The sequence below is a fragment of the Bubalus kerabau genome, chromosome 5 (assembly GCF_029407905.1).
Source record: "Bubalus kerabau isolate K-KA32 ecotype Philippines breed swamp buffalo chromosome 5, PCC_UOA_SB_1v2, whole genome shotgun sequence".
NCBI lineage: Eukaryota > Metazoa > Chordata > Mammalia > Artiodactyla > Bovidae > Bubalus > Bubalus kerabau.
This window is the reverse complement of record NC_073628.1, coordinates 13,788,475-13,805,490: the sequence shown is the minus strand read 5'-3', so window position 1 is coordinate 13,805,490 and position 17,016 is coordinate 13,788,475.

The following is a 17,016-nucleotide window of genomic DNA, read 5'->3' as shown; positions in this document are numbered from 1 at the left end:
CCCCCCCAAAAAAAAAAGTGGGAACGAAATATCCACAGCGATGTGTTGGAATCAGCCTTCAGTCTCTGCAATTTTTTGTTTCTGGCCTAGAGTTGGGAGTGCAGTAGGGACAGAGAGGAATTTAATTCATGTTGGTTGATTTAAAAAGGTACTGAATGCATACTAAACATGCTGACTCATTGGAAAATACCCTCATATTAAGAAAGATTGAAGGCAGGAGGAGAAGTGGAAGATAGAGGATGAGATGGTTAGGTGGCATCACCAAGTCTAAGGACATGAGCTTGAGCAAGCTCCGGGAGTTGGTGATGGATAGGGAAGCCTGGCATGCTGCAGTGTATGGCATTGCAAAGAGACGGACACAACTGAAGGACTGAACTGAACTGAACAAATTGAGAACAGAGACTAATAAATCTAATTGCATCAGGTTGTTGACTAGCTACCTATAACAACACATTACTTAAGTGGCTTTTAAATTCAGACTTATGACTCTACATTGAGAGTGGAATATCTTCTAAGGAAAAACAAAAATACTACCCATCAAAAACAAAATGAAAGAAAACCAAAAGAAAAAAAGGAAAGAAATCTGAAACTATATTCAACAATGTCAGTTCAGTTCAGTTGCTCAGTCGTGTCCGACTTTTGTGAGCCCGTGAATGGCAGCACGCAAGGCCTCCTTGTCCATCACCAACTCCCGGAGTCCACACATATCCATGTCCATTGAGTTGGTGATACCATCCAACCATCTCATCCTCTGTCATCCCCTCTCCTCCTGCCCTCCATCTTTCCCAACATCAAGGTCTTTTTAAATGAGTCAGCTCTTCGCATCAGGTGGCCAAAGTATTGGAATTTCAGCTTCAACATCAATCCTTCAGTGAACATTCAGGACTGATTTCCTTTAGGATGGACTGGGTGGATCTCCTTGTAGTCCACGGGACACTCAGAGTCTTCTCCAACACCACAGTTCAAAAGCATCAATTCTTCAGGGCTCAGCTTTCTTTATAGTCCAACTTTCACACCTATACACGACCACTGGTAAAGCCATAGCTTTGACTACACAGACCTTTACTGACATAGTAATGTCTCTGCTTTTCAATATGCTGTCTAGATTGATCTCAGCTTTCCTTTCAAGATGTCAGTGCCTTTTAATTTCATGGCTGCAATCACCATCTGCAGTGATTTTGGAGCCCAGAAAAATGAAGTCAACCACTGTCTTCACTGTTTCCCCATCTATAGGCCATGAAATGATGGGACTGGATGCCATGATCTTAGTTTTCTAAATGTTGAGCTTTAAGTCCACTTTTTCACTCTCCTCTTTCACCTTCATCAAGAGGTTCTTTTTCTTCTTCATTTCTGCAATAGGGTAGTGTCATCTACATATCTGAGGCTATGGATATTTCTCCCGGCAATCTTGATTCCAGCCTGTGCGTCCTCCTCCCCAGCATTTTCATGATGTACTCTACATGTAAGTTAAATAAGCAGGGTGACAATATACAGCCTTGACATACTCCTTTCCTATTTGGAACCAGTCTGTTGTTTCATGTCCAGTTCTAACTGTTGCTTCCTGACCTGCATACAGGTTTCTCAAGAGGCAGGTCAGGGTGTCTGGTATTCCCATCTCTTTAAGAAATGTCCACATTTTATTGTGACCCACACAGTCAAAGGCTTTGGCATAGTCAGTAAAGCAGAAGTAGGTGGTTTTCTGGAATTTCTTGCTTTTTTGATAATCCACCAGATGTTGACAGTACGATCTCTGGTTCCTCTGCCTTTTCTAAAACCAGCTTGATCTTCTGGAGGTTCATGGTTCACGTATTGCTGAAGCCTGGCTTGGAGAATTTTAAGCATTACTTTACTAGCATGTGAGATGAGTGCAATTGTGCTGTAGTTTGAGCATTCTTTGGCACTGCCTTTCTTTGGGATTGGAATAGAACTGACCTTTTCCATTCCTGTGGCCACTGCAGAGTTTTCCAAATTTTCTGGCATATGGAATGCAACATTTTGTGATGCTTCCTAAGGCCCATTTGGCTTCACATTCCAGAATGTCTAACCCTAGATGAATGATCACACCATCGTGATTATCTCAGTCTTGAAGATCTTTTTTGTACAGTTCCTCTGTGTATTTTTGCCACCTCTTCTTAATATCTTCTGCTTCTGTTAGGTCCATACCATTTCTGTCCATTATTGAGCTCATCTTTGCATGAAATATTCCCTTGGTATCTCTAATTTTCTTGAAGATATCTCTAGTCTTTACCATTCTATTGTTTTCCTCTATTTCTTTGCATTGATCGCTGAGAAAGGCTTTCTTATCTCTCCTTGCTATTCACTGCAACTCTTCATTCAAATGGTTATATCTTTGCTTTTCTCCTTTGCTTTTTGCTTCCCTTTTTTCACAGCTATCTGTTAAGCCTCCTCAGACAGCCAGTTTGCTTTTTTGCATTTATTTTTCTTGGAAATGGTCTTGATTCCTGTCTCCTGTACAATGTCATGAACCTCCATCCATAGTTCATCAGACACTCTGTCTATTTGATATAGTAGCTTAAATCTATTTCTCACTTCCACTGTATAGTCCTAAGGGATTTGATTTAGGTCATACTTGAATGGTCTAGTGCTTTTCCCATCTTTCTTCAATTTCAGTCTGAATTAGGCAATAAGGAGTTCATCATCTGAGCCACCGTCAGCTCCCAGTCTTGCTTTTGCTGACTGTTTAGAGCTTCTCCATCTTTGGCTGCAAAGAATATAATCAATTTTATTTTGGTGTCGACCATCTGGTGATGTCCATATGTAGAGTTTTCTCTTGTGTTGTCGGAAGTGGGTGTTTGCTATGACCAGTGTGTTCTCTTGGCAGAACTCTATTAGCCTTTGCCCTGCTTCATTCTGTACTCAAAGGCCAAATTTGCGTGTTACTCCTGGTGTTTCTTGACTCCTACTTTTTCATTCCAGTCCCATATAATGAAAATGATATATTTTTTAGGTGTTTTCTAGAAGGTCTTCTAGGTCTTCATAGAACTGTTCAACTTCAGCTTCTTCAGTGTTACTGATCGTGGCATAGACTTGGATTACCGGTATATAGAATGGTTTGCCTTGGAAACGAACAGAGATCACACTGTCATTTTTGAGATTGCATCCAAGTACTGCATTTCAGACTCTTTTCTTGACAATGATGTCTACCCCATTTCTTCTAAGGGATTCCTGCCCACAGTAGTAAATAAAATGGTCATCTGAGTTAAATTCACCCATTCCAGTCCATCTTAGTTCGCTGATTCCTAGAATGGCCATGTTCACTCTTGTCATCTCCTGTTTAACCACTTCCAATTTGCTTTGATTCATGGCCCTAACAATCCAGATTCCTATCCAATATTGTTCTCTACAGCATTGAATCTTGCTTCTATCACCAGTCTCACCCACAACTGGGTGTTGTCTTTGATTTGGCTCCATCCCTTCATTCTTTCTGGAGTTATTTCTCCACTGATCTCCAGTAGCATATTGGGCACCTACCAACCTGGGAAGTTCATCTTTCAGGGTCCTATCTTTTTGCCTTATCATACTATTCATGGGTTTCTCAAGGCAAGAATACTGAAGTGGTTTGCCAATCCCTTCTCCAGTGGAGTACATTCTGTCAGATCTCTACACCATGACCTGTCCATCTTGGGTGTCCCCACATGGCATGGCTTAGTTCCATTGAGTTAGACAAGGCTGTGGTCGTGTGACAGATTGGCTAGTTGTCTGTGATTGTGGTTTCAGTCTGTCTGCCCTCTGTTGCCCTCTCTCAGTGCCTACCATCTTACTTGGGTTTCTCTTACCTTGTACATGGGGTATCTCTTCATGGCTGCTCCAGCAAAGAGCAGCCGCTGCTCCTTACCTCGGAAGTAAGGTAGCTCCTCTTGACTGCCGCCCTCGATTTGGACATGGAGTAGTTCATCTCTGCCATGTGTCTGTGCTCCCGTTGCATCTGCCATGTATCTGCACCACCATCAGAGCTGCAGAGAGCAATAATTCAACAACTTATTGTTCCTCATATTGTTTCTGTTATTGTGACAGAATCGTATGTATGTTAACAGGTAAAAGCAAGACAATAATTAAAACTAATGTTCTGAAGTAAGCCTTTCAGTGGCTAGAAAATGAGGTTCACACATAACATATATAAGTTTTAATTCAAACCCTGCTGTCTTAAATCTTGAACTGAAAGCATAAGTTTCTACAAACTAATTATATTCCATTTTACTTTAATTTTTAAGGAAAATATGTACTTCCTCCCCCAACCACTGTAAAGCCTAGAAGGAATGACAACTTGATAACAGGGACTATTCTGAGGTCTAACATCTAGCTTCTAAATACATTTCTCATCAGAAGATCTTAAGGAGATGGCTGATGTCAGGACTGGGTAAAGAAATGCTCAAAATAATCTTGGGTATCTTGAAGGACCAGAAAGCTGAGGGACTTCAAAACCAATGGGGACTGGAGAGAAAGTTTAGGAATCCAAGTGAAAACGCCAAACATCTACCAGTTTATTGGGCAGAATGATGTTTCTGCTTCTCAACACACTGTTTATGTTTCCCAAAGCTTTCCTTCCAAGAAGCTAATGTCTTCTGATTTCATGGCTGCAGGCAGCATCCACTGTTGTTTTAGAAGCTAAGATGAAGAAATCTGTCACTGCTTCCAACTTTTCTCCTTCTATTTGCCCTGCAGCATGGGGCTGGATCCCATTATCTTAGTTTTTAAATATTTAAATTTAAGCTGGACGAATGTGTCCAAATATTAATAGTCAACATCTAAATTGTCACTGTGATAGACTGCTAGGACACCAACTCACCATTCTAAGCCCTGAGAAAGAAAAATAATCATCAATATTTATGCTATTTTTGTTTCTATTAAGCATAGGTTATGTAACTACAAATGGTTCCAGGGAAACAAGCTAGACTGTCCCTTCTGGGGGTGATGAGAGGGTGATGGGGAGCAGCTATAATACGGATGAAGCCTCACTCAGTGGCCTGCAGCTCACCTCCTGCTGTGGAGGTCTGGTTCCTAATAGACCAAGGACTGGTACTGGTCCTGACCCACTGTTCTGGTATTGTGGACTCCTGCTCTAAACCCAATAGTGGGACATTCTGTAGGAGAAACCACACTGTTTCCTCTCTGTTTCTGAACAAAAAAATGGCATTAAAATTAGAAAAGGAACAGTTATTCAGTTCTAAAGAGAACTACCAAGTGCAACATGTGACTATATTCTTTCAATAACTGTGAAAAGACATCTGGTTTTTGAGAATTGGGGAAATTTGCACATGGACTGGATATTAAATGTTTCTTTTATTGGGAGCAAAAGAGCAATTTTTTCATATTCTATAATTCTACCACAAATACTCATTATGTACATTTTGTGAAATGTTCATCTTGTCCCTAAAATACTTCAGGAAAAATGAATAAGGAATAAAAGAGAGAATGAAATGACGGTCTGTCATGGTTTAAAAACAGATAGCTACTACGATGTGCATAGCTGCTATGGACTGAATTGTGTCCACCCTTGACTCCCAATGTGATGATATTAGGAAGTAGGGCCTTTAAGAAGTACCCAGTTTGACATGGGATTTTTTTTTTTTTTTACCTTTTAAATTCTTTTTTTTTTAAATTTTATTTTATTTTAAACTTTACATAATTGTATTAGTTTTGCCAAATATCAAAATGAATCCACCACAGGTATACATGTGTTCCCCATCCTGAACGCTCCTCCCTCCTCCCTCCCCATTCCATCCCTCTGGGTCGTCCCAGTGCACCAGCCCCAAGCATCCAGTATTGTGCATCGAACCTGGACTGGCAAGTTGACATGGGATTTTGATGGTGGTCCCTTATGATGGGATTAGCCTCTCCCTCTTTTTCTTTCTTATTATTTTGGGTAGTATTCATTCCCCCTGTGGATCCAGATTTTCATTTCGTTTTAAATTCCTTCTGACTTGAGACCTTTTATAAAAGGTCTGCTTGTGGTGATGCAGTCTTGTAGTTGTTGTATGTGTGAGAAAGTATATTATCTTGTTTTTGATATGCATTTTTCTTGGGTATAGAATTCTGAGTCAATTCTATTTCTTTCAGCATTTACGATGTGGTACCAGTGTCATCTGGATAACATTGTTTCATTTGCCTAATCTGCTGTCACCCCTATTTTTTGTTCTACTGCGTCTGTTTTTCCTTCTGGTTACATTTCTTTTGTTTATTGTCTTAAACCATGAATTATGATGTGCCTTTGATATAGTTGTCATATTTCTTGTCCTTGAATTAATTGACCTTCTGTGCTAATGGGTTTAAAGCTTTCATTATACCTGGGAATTTTTCAGCCAGTAGTTATGAAGTTCTTTGCTCTGTTCTGCTGTTCACTTCCTGTGGGATTCCATTTACATATATTTTAGCACTCTTAAACTTACTTCAAATCTCTCTGATGTACAATTAATGTTTTCCCCACAGTCTTTGCATTTCTATTTTACATGTCTCTAACATACTCAATATTCTTCAGCTTCATGAAAATAAGCATTTTTGATGAAGTAAACATTTTAATGTCCTTCCCTGCTAATTATGTAATATATATTTTACTTGTGTTTTTACTAATGGATTTTTCCCTCGTTATGGATATTTTCTTTCTTCTTTGCACATCTGGATTTTTTTATTTTTAAATTTATTTATTTGTCTTAATCAGAGGATAATTACCTTACAAAATTGAGATGAAACTGAACAAATACTTTCACAATTTATATGGAAATTTTAAATTGGATTGTGGATGTGGTCACTTTACCTTTGGATGCTGGATATTTTTAAATTTTTATAAATTATTCCTTTCACTGTTTGCAAACAGTGTTAATTTCTTGGAAACGATTGCATTTTTTGAAGGCTTGCTGTAAAGTTTTTTAAGCTGAGATGAAACCAGCCTTTAGACCAGGTTTACTATCGCCCACTAGAAAGGCAATATTGTCTTCAGGGCCTTATTGATCTCATGAAAATTATGAGTAATTTTGGGGGCATCCTAAGATGGTGGAGGAATAGGACAGGGAGACCACTCTCTCCCCAACAAATTCATCAAAAGAACATTTGAACGCTGAGTAAATGCCACAGAACAACTTCTGAATGCAGGCAGAGGACATCAGGCACCCAGAAAAGCAGCCCATTGTCTTTAAAAGGAGGTAGGAAAAAATGTAAAAGATAAAAAGAGAGACGTTGCCAGTCCAGGTTCGATGCACGATACTGGATGCTTGGGGCTGGTGCACTGGGACGACCCAGAGGGATGGAATGTGGAGGGAGGAGGGAGGAGGGTTCAGGATGGGGAACACATGTATACCTGTGGCAGATTCATTTTGATATTTGGCAAAACTAATACAATTATGTAAAGTTTAAAAATAAAATAAAATAAAAAAAAAAAGAGAGACAAAGAAGTAGGGATTGTGATCCATCCCGGGAAGGGAGCTTACAAAAGAGAGAAGTTTCCAAACAGCAGGAAACACTCTCACTGGCGAATCTGTGGCAAGCCTTGGAACCTTAGAGGGCAACATAAATGGGAGGAAAAATAAATAAATAATTTAAACCCACAGATTACATGCCCAGTGGTAACTCCCAGTGGAGAAGCAGCACCGACACCTGCATCCGCCACTAGCAAGCAGGGGCTGGGCAGGGAGGCGCAGGCTGCATTGCTTAAAGTAAGGACCGGGCCTGAATGCTCCTAGGACAATCTGAGGGAACTAACTTGAGATAGCAAACCAGACTCTGGGATAGCTACCCCAGTGAAAAGCCCTAAACTAAGACACCACCAGGCCTGCTCACAGAGCAAAGGACTGAGCAGAGCTAGCTGGCTGCGGACCAGCCCATCTGCTGCCAGAGACAGGGAGGTGAGGGCAGCCAGAGCTGGAAGGGGACAACTACGGCCCCAGAGAAGCATCATCTACCAAACTGCAAGCAGGCTCCATTGCTAACCAAGACTTCTTGGGATTCTGGATGGTCAACATCCGCCTGAGAAGCTGCGCCAGTTGTACACCCAGAAAAATGAGCAGCAGGGATGGGAGATGCAATAAGTCACAGCAACTGCGCTCTCTAAACACCTGGTGACCTGAGCAGCTCTTGCCTGGGAAAGGCACAAAACGCAGGTCCAACAGAGTCTGTGCCTTTGAGGAGTACCCGAGTACCTGAACCTGAGCTGCTTAGACCTGGGAAGTGCATGCAACCTAAGGCCCGCCTCAGACAGTTCCTGACAGAGCAACCTAGAGCCTGAGCAGTGTAGACTGGGAAAGCACACCTGCCATGACTGGGGGCAAACCCAGTGTGCCCGAGACACTGGGAGCACTCCCCACACACGCCAGTGATATTTGTTTGCAGCATTCCTCCCTCCCCACAGCACAACTGAACAAGTGAGCCTAAAAAATTGTCCACCACCATCCCCTTGGGTCAGGGCAGAAATTAGACACTGAAGAGACCAGTAAAAAGAAGAAGATAAAACAGAAGGAACTGCCCTGGAAGTGACAGGTGCAATAGATTAAAACCCTGCTGTTAGCACTGACTACTTAGGGAGGAGACTACAGATCTTGAGAAATATAAGCTGGATGAAGGAACTATCTGAAAGCGAACTGACCCCACACTGTTCACAAAAACACCAGAGAAAGTCCTAGATATATATATATATATATTTTACTATTTTCATTCTTTAAATTTATTATTGTTTTAATTTTTAAGTTCTCTAATACTCCTTTAATTTTCATTTTTTAACCTATTATTACTTTGAAAAAAAAAAGACCCTATTTCTTAAAGCAAACTTCATATATATAAAATAATTTTTGTGACTTTGTTTTTTTTCTTAAATATTGTATTTTTGAGAATCCAACTTCTACTCTAGATTTTCAACTTTAGCTTTTTGGTATTTGTTATCAATTTTGTACCTTTAAAAACCCAATCTTCAGTAACCATTTTTACTTGGGAGAGAGATCACTGGCCTGATTGTTCTCTCCCAATTTGGATCTCCTTTTTCTCCACCAGGTCGCCTCTATCTCCTCCCTCCCTCCTTCTCTTTTCTACAGAACTCTGTGAATCTCTTTGTGTGTTCCAGACTGTGGAGAAGACTTAGGGAACTGATTACTGGCTGGATCTGTCTCGCTCCTTTTGATTCCCCCCTTTATCACCCTGGCCACCTTTGTCTCCTTCCTCCCTCTTCTCTGTGTAACTCTGTGAACATCTCTGAGGGATCCAGACTGTTGAGAGTACATCTGTTCAGTTCAGTTCAGTCACTCAGTCGTGTCCGACTCTTTGCGACCCCATGAATTGCAGCACACCAGGCCTCCCTGTCCATCACCAACTCCCGGAGTTCATTCAAACCCATGTCCATTGAGTCAGTGATGCCATCCAGCCATCTCATCCTCTGTCGTCCCCTTCTCCTCCTGCCACCAATCCCTCCCAGCATCAGAGTCTTTTCCAGTGAGTCAACTCTTTGCATGAGGTGGCCAAAGTACTGGAGTTTCAGCTTTAGCATCATTCCTTCCAAAGAACACCCAGGACTGATATCCTTTAGAATGGACTGGATGGATCTCCTTGCAGTCCAAGGGACTCTCAAGAGTCTTCTCCAACACCACAGTTCAAAAGCATCAATTCTTTGGCACTCAGCTTTCTTCACAGTCCAACTCGCACATCCATACATGACCACTGGAAAAACCATAGCCTTTACTAGACGGACCTTATTTGGCAAAGTAATGTCTCTGCTTTTGAGTATGGTATCTAGGTTGGTCATAACTTTCCTTCCAAGGAGTAAGCATCTTTTAATTTCATGGCTACAAAACCTACAGTCCAGATTACTGTACCCAGAAAGGATCTCATTTAAATATGAAGGAGAAATCAAAAGCTTTATAGACAAGCAAAAGCTGAGAGAATTCAGCAGCACCAATCCAGCTCTCCAACAAGTACTAAAGGATCTTCTCTAGAGAGGAAACAGAGAAAGGGTGTATAATCTTGAACCCAAAACAATAAAGTAAATGGCAATGGGATCATACTTATCAATAATGATCTTAAATGTAGATGGGTTGAATGCCCCAAACAAAAGACAAAGACTGGCTGAATGGATACAAAAGCAAGACCCCTATATATGTTGTCTACAAGAGACCCACCTTGAAACAAGGGACACATTCAGACTGAAAGTGAAGGGCTGGAAAAAGATATCTCACACAAATAGAGACCAAAAGAAAGCAAAGCAGGAGTAGCAATACTCATATCAGATAAAATAGGCTTTAAAACAAAGGCTGTGAAAAGAGACAAAGAAGGACACTACATAATGATCAAAATATCAATCAAAAAAGAAGATATAACAATTATAAATATAAATGCACCCAACATAGGAACACCGCAATATGTAAGACAAATGCTAATGAGTGTGAAAGGGGAAATTAACAATAACACAATAATAGTGGGAGACTTTAATACGCCGCTCACACCTATGGCTAGATCAACTAAACAGAAAATTAACAAGGAAACAAAAACTTTAAATGATACAATAGACCTGTTAGACCTAATTGATATCTATAGGACATTTCATCCCAAAACAATGAATTTCACCTTTTTCTCAAGTGCACACGGAACCTTCTCCAGGATAAATCACATCCTGGGCCATAAATCTAGCCTTAGTAAAGTAAAAAAAATTGAAATCGTTCCCAAGCATCTTTTCTGACCACAATGCAGTAAGATTAGATCTCAATTACAGGAGGAAAACTATTAAAAATAAAAATTAAAAATTAAAAACACGCTGATGAATAACTAAAAAATCACAGAAGAAATCAAAATGTGCATAAAAACGAATGAAAATGAAAACACAACAACCCAAACACTGTGGCACACTGTAAAAGCAGTGCTAATGGGAAGGTTCATAGCAATGCAGGCATACCTCAAGAAACAAGAAAAAAGTCAAATAAATAACCTAACTCTACACCTAAAGCAACTAGAAAAGGAAGAAATGAAGTACCCCAGAGTTAGTAGAAGGAAAGAAATCTTCATCAGTTGGGCAGAAATAAATGAAAAAGAAACAAAAGAGATCATAGCAGAGACCAACAAAGGCAAAAGCTGGTTCTATGAGAGGATAAATAAAATTGTCAAACCATTAGCCAGAGTCATCAAGAAACAAAGGGAGAAAAATCAAATCAATAAAATTAGAAATGAAAATGGAGAGATCACAACAGACAACACAGAAATACAAAAGATCATAAGAGACAACTATATGCAATTATATGCCAATAAAATGGACAACTTGGAAGAAACGGACAAATTCTTAGAAAAGTACAACTTTCCAAAACTGAACCAAGAAGAAATAGAAAATCTTAACAGACCCATCACAAGCACAGTGATTGAAACTGTAATCAAAAATCTTCCAGCAAACAGAAGCCCAGGTCCAGACGGCTTCACAGGTGAATTCTACCAAAAATTAGGAGAAGAGCTAACACCTATTCTACTCAAACTCTTCCAGAAAATTGCAGAGGAAGGTGAACTTTCAAACTCATTCTATGAGGCCACCATCATCCTAATACCAACACTTGACAAAGATGCCACAAAAAAAGAAAAATACAGGCCAATAACACTGATGAGCATAGATGCAAAAATCCTTAACAAATTCTAGCAATCAGACTCCAACAACACATTAAAAAGATCATACATCATGACCAAGTGGGCTTTTACCCAGGGGTGTGAGAATTCTTCAATATGGGCAAATCAATCAATGTAATACACTGCATTAACAAATTGAAAAATAAAAGCCATATGATTATCTCAAGAGATTCAGAGAAAGCTTTTGTCAAAATTCAACATCCATTTATGATAAAACCCTCCAGAAAGCAGGAATAGAAGGAACATACCTCAACATAATAAAAGCTATATATGACAAACCCACAGCAAACATTATCCTCAGTGGTGAAAAATTGAAAGCGTTTCCCCTAAGGTCAGGAACAAGACAAGGGTGCTCACTCTCACCACTACTATTCAACATAGTCTTGGGAAGTATTGGCTATAGCAAGCAGAACAGAAAAAGAAATAAAAGGAATCCAAATTGGAAAAGAAGTAAAACTCTCACTGTGTGCAGATAACATGATCCTCTACATAGAAAAACCTAAAGACTCCACCAGAAAATTACCAGAGCTAATCAATGAATATAGACAAGTTGCAGGATATAAAATCAACACACAGAAATCTCTTGCATTCCTATACATTAATAATGAGAAAATAAAAGAGAAATTAAGGAAACAATTCCATTCACCATTGCAAAGGAAAGAATAAAATACTTAGGACTATATCTACCAAAAGAAATAAAAGAACTATATATATAAAACTATAAAACACTGGTGAAAGAAATCAAAGAGGACACTAATAGGTGGACAAATATACCATGTTCATGGATCGGAAGAATCAATATATTGAAAATGAGTATACTACCCAAAACAATCCATAGATTCAATGCAATCCCTATCAAGATACCAATGCTATTTTTCAAAGAGCTAGAACAAATAATTTTAGAATTTGTATGGAAATGCAAAAAACCTTGAATAGCCAAAGCAATCTTGAGAAAGAAGAATGGAACTGGAGGAATCTACCTGACTGACTTCAGGCTCTACTACAAAGCCACAGTCATCAAGACACTATGGTACTGGCATAAAGACAGGAATATAGATAAATGGAAAAAAATAGAACACCCAGAGATAATTCCACACAACTATGGACACCTTATGTTGACAAAGGAGGCAAGAATATACAATGGAGAAAAGACAGTCTCTTTAACACCTGGTGCTGGGAAAACTGGTCAACCACTTGTAAAAGAATGAAACTAGACACTTTCTAACCCTATACACAAAAATAAACTCAAAATGGATTAAAGATCTAAACTTACAACCATAAACTATAAAACTCTTGGCGGAGAACATAGGCAAAACACTCTCCAACATAAATCACAGCAGGATCCTCTATGACCCACCTCCAAGAATATTGGAAATAAAAACAAAAAGAAAACAAATGGGACCTAATTAAAATTAAAAGCTTCTGCACAACAAAGGAAGTTATAAGCAAGGTGAAAAGACAGCCTTCAGAATGGGAGAAAACAATAGCAAATGAAGCAACTGACAAAGAATTAATCTCAAAAATATACAAGCAACTCCTGCAGCTCAATTCCAGAAAAATAAACCACCCAATCAAAAAGTGGGCCAAAGAACTAAACAGACATTTCTCCAAAAAAGACGTACAGATGGCTAACAAACACATGAAAAGTTGGTCAACATCATTCATTATCAGAGAAATGCAAATCAAAACCACAGTGAAGTACCATTTCATGTCAGTCAGAATGGCTGCTATCCAAAAGTCTACAAGCAGTAAATGCTGGGGAGGGTGTGGAGAAAAGGGAACCCTCTTACACTGTTGGTGGGAATGCAAACTAGTACAGCCACTATGGAGAACAGGGTGGAGATTCCTTAAAAAACTGGAAGTTGAACTGCCATACGATCCAGCAACCCCACTGCCGGGCATACACACCAAAGAAACCAGAACTGAAAGAGACACTTGTACCCCAAAGTTCATTGCAGCACTGTTTATAATAGCCAAGACATGGTAGCAACCTAGATGTCCATCAGCAGACAAATGTATAAGAAAGCTTTGCTACATATACACAATGGAGTATTATCAGCCATTTAAAAGAACACATTTGGATCAGTTCTAATGAGGTGGATGAAACTGGAGCCTATTATACAGAGTGAAGTAAGTCACAAAGAAAAACAACAATATAGTATACTAAGTGGAAACAGTGTCAGACTATTTTTATGGGCTCCAAAATCACTGCAGATGGTGACTGCAGCCATGAAATTAAAAGACGCTTCCTCTTTGGAAGGAAAGTTATGACCAACCTAGATAGCGTATTCAAAAGCAGAGACATTACTTTGCCAACAAATGTTTGTCTAGTCAAGGCTATGGTTTTTCCAGTGGTCACGTATGGATGTGAGAGTTGGACTGTGAAGAAAGCTGAGTGCCGAAGAATTGATGCTTTTGAACTGTGGTGTTGGAGAAGACTCTTGAGAGTCCCTTGGACTGCAAGGGGATCCAACCAGTCCATTCTGAAGGAGATCAGCCCTGGGATTTCTTTGGAAGGAATGATGCTAAAGTTGAAACTCCAGTACATTGGCCACCTCATGCGAAGAGTTGGCTCATTGGAAAAGACTCTGATGCTGGGAGGGATTGGTGGCAGGAGGAGAAGGGGACGACAGAAGATGAGATGGCTGGATGGCATCACTGACTTGATGGACGTGAGTCTCCATGAACTCCGGGAGTTGGTGATGGACAGGGAGGCCTGGCGTGCTGCGATTCATGGTGTCACAAAGAGTCGGACACGACTAAGCGACTCATCTGATCTAAATGCATATATATGGAATTTAGAAAGATGGTAATAATAACCCTGTATGAGAGACAGGAAAAGACACACAGATGTATAGAACCGTCTTCTGGACTTTGGGAGAGGGCGAGGGTGTGATGATTTGGGAGAATGGCATTGAAACATGTATATTATCATATATGAAATGAATTGCCAGTCCAGTTTCAATGGATGATACAGGATGCTCGGGGCTGGCGCACTGGGTTGACCCAGAGGGATGGTATGGGGAGGGAGGTGGGAGGGAGGTTCAGGATGGGGAACACGTGTACACCTGTGGCAGATTCATGTCAATGTTTGCAAAACCAATACAATATTGTAAAGTAATTAGCCACCAATTAAATAAATAAATTTATATTACAAAATGAGTAATCTCCATTCTGGTGGGTGGGGACACAATTAGACTTGGTGCAATTCGAGATTCAAGGATTGTTCCCTATAATTCAGACCAGTGCTATCAACTCTCTGCTAAAAACTGGAAGGGTATCACCTGTACCTTCCCACAGTTCTCTGTATGTAGCTCTCTCCTGTGAACTCTAACTATATAGAGTCATAAATATCTCTTCTTGGAGAGACTGTTTTCTCTGCCTAGGTATACCTTCCATGTATGTGTTGGAAACTATTTCTAGACTTGGGGCAATTATAGAACTCTCCTTGCTTGCTCCCCAACTCAGGAATCCATTCTCTGCTGCCAGATGTTTGATGTAAAACAATGCTCTTTCATTTGTCTTTTCTACTTTGGAGTTATTTGAGACAGGAGGATAAATGTGTCCTTTACTCTTCTGTGTCGACTAAACTGGAGGTCCCCCTGCAATCAGAACTCACTGAATGCCTTGTGAATGCTAGGCACTGACTTCTGTGCATGGGTGCAAACTTAATTGGGGATATTTGTTGGGGCCTAGGGAGCCCCAGTCTTTCTGGAAAAACATGCCAATTACAAATAGTATTTGCAATGTGTTATGTTCAGTTCAGTTCAGTTGCTCAGTCATGTCCGATTCTTTGCAACCCCATGGACTACAGCATGCCAGGGCTCGCTGTTCTTCACCAACTCCTGGAGCTTCGGAAAAGTCATTTCCATCTAGTTGGTGATTCCATCCAACCATTTCATCCTCTGTCATCCTCTTCTCCCCCTGCCTTCAATCTTTCCAAGTAACAAGGTCTTTTCTAATGAGTCAGTTCTTCACATCAGTTGCTCAAAGTATTGGAGGTTCAATATCAGCATCAATCCTTCCAATGAATATTCAGGATTGATTTCCTTTAATATGACTGGGTGGATCTCCTTGCAGTCCAAGGGACTCTCAAGAGTCTTGTCCAACACCATAGTTCAAAACCACTAATTCTTCATCACTCACCTTTCTTTATGGGGCAACTGTCACATCCATACATGACAACTGGAAAAATCATAGCTTTGATTATACTGAAATTTTCAGCAAAGTAATGTCTCTACTTTTAAAAAATTTGTATAGGTTTGTCATAGTTTTTCTTCAAACGAGCAAGCATCTTTTAATTTCATGGCTGTAGTCATCATCTGCAGTGATTTTGGAGCCCCTGAAAATAAAATCTCTAACTGTTTCCACAGTTTCCCCATCTATTTGCCATGAAGTGATGGGACCAAATGCCATGATCTTCATTCTCTGAATGTGAAGTTTAAACCAGATGTTTCACTCTCCTATTTCACATTTACCAAGAGGCTTTTTAGTTTCTCTTCAATTTCTGCCGTGATGGTGGTGTCTTCTGCATATCTGAGGCTATTGATATTTCTCCTGGCTATCTTAATTCCAGCTTGTGCTTCATCCAATTGGCCATTTCACATGACGTACTCAGCATATAAGTTAAATAAGCAAGGTGACGATATACAGCCTTTATATACTTCTTTCCCGATTTGGAGCCAGTCTGCTCTTCCATGTTCAGTTCTAACTGTTGCTTCTTGACCTGCACACAGATTTCTCAGAAGGCAGGTACGATGGTCTGGTATTCCCATCTCTGTAAGTTTTCCACAGTTTGTTGTGATCCACACAGTCAAACGCTTTTGCATGGTCAGTAAAGCAGAAGTAGGTGTTTTTCTAGAATTCTCTTGCTTTTTCTATGATCCAACGAATGTTGACAACTTGATCTCTGGTTCCTCTACCTTGTCTAAATCCAGCTTGAACATATGGAATTTCACAGTTCATGTAGTGTTGTAGACTTGCTTGGAGAAATTACCTTGGTAGCATGTGAGATGAGTGCAACTGTGTGGTAGTTGAACATTCTTTGAAATCACTTTTCTTGGGGATTGCAAGGAAAACGATCTTTCCAGTCCTGTGGCCACTGCTGAGTTTTCCACATTTGCTGGCATATTGAGTGCAGCACTTTAACAGCATCATCTTTTAGGATCTGACATAGCTCTACTGCAATGCCATCCCCTCCACTCGCTTTGCTCTTAGTGATGCTTCTGAAGACCCATTTGACTTCGAATGTCAGGATTGTCTAACTCTAGGTGAGTGATCACATCATCGTGTTTATCTGGGTCATTAATATCTTTTTTTTTTTTTTTGCAGTTCTTCTATGTATTCTTTCAACCTCTTAATATATTCTGCTTCTGTTAGGTCCATCCCATGTCTCTCTTTTATTGTGCCCATCTTTGCCTG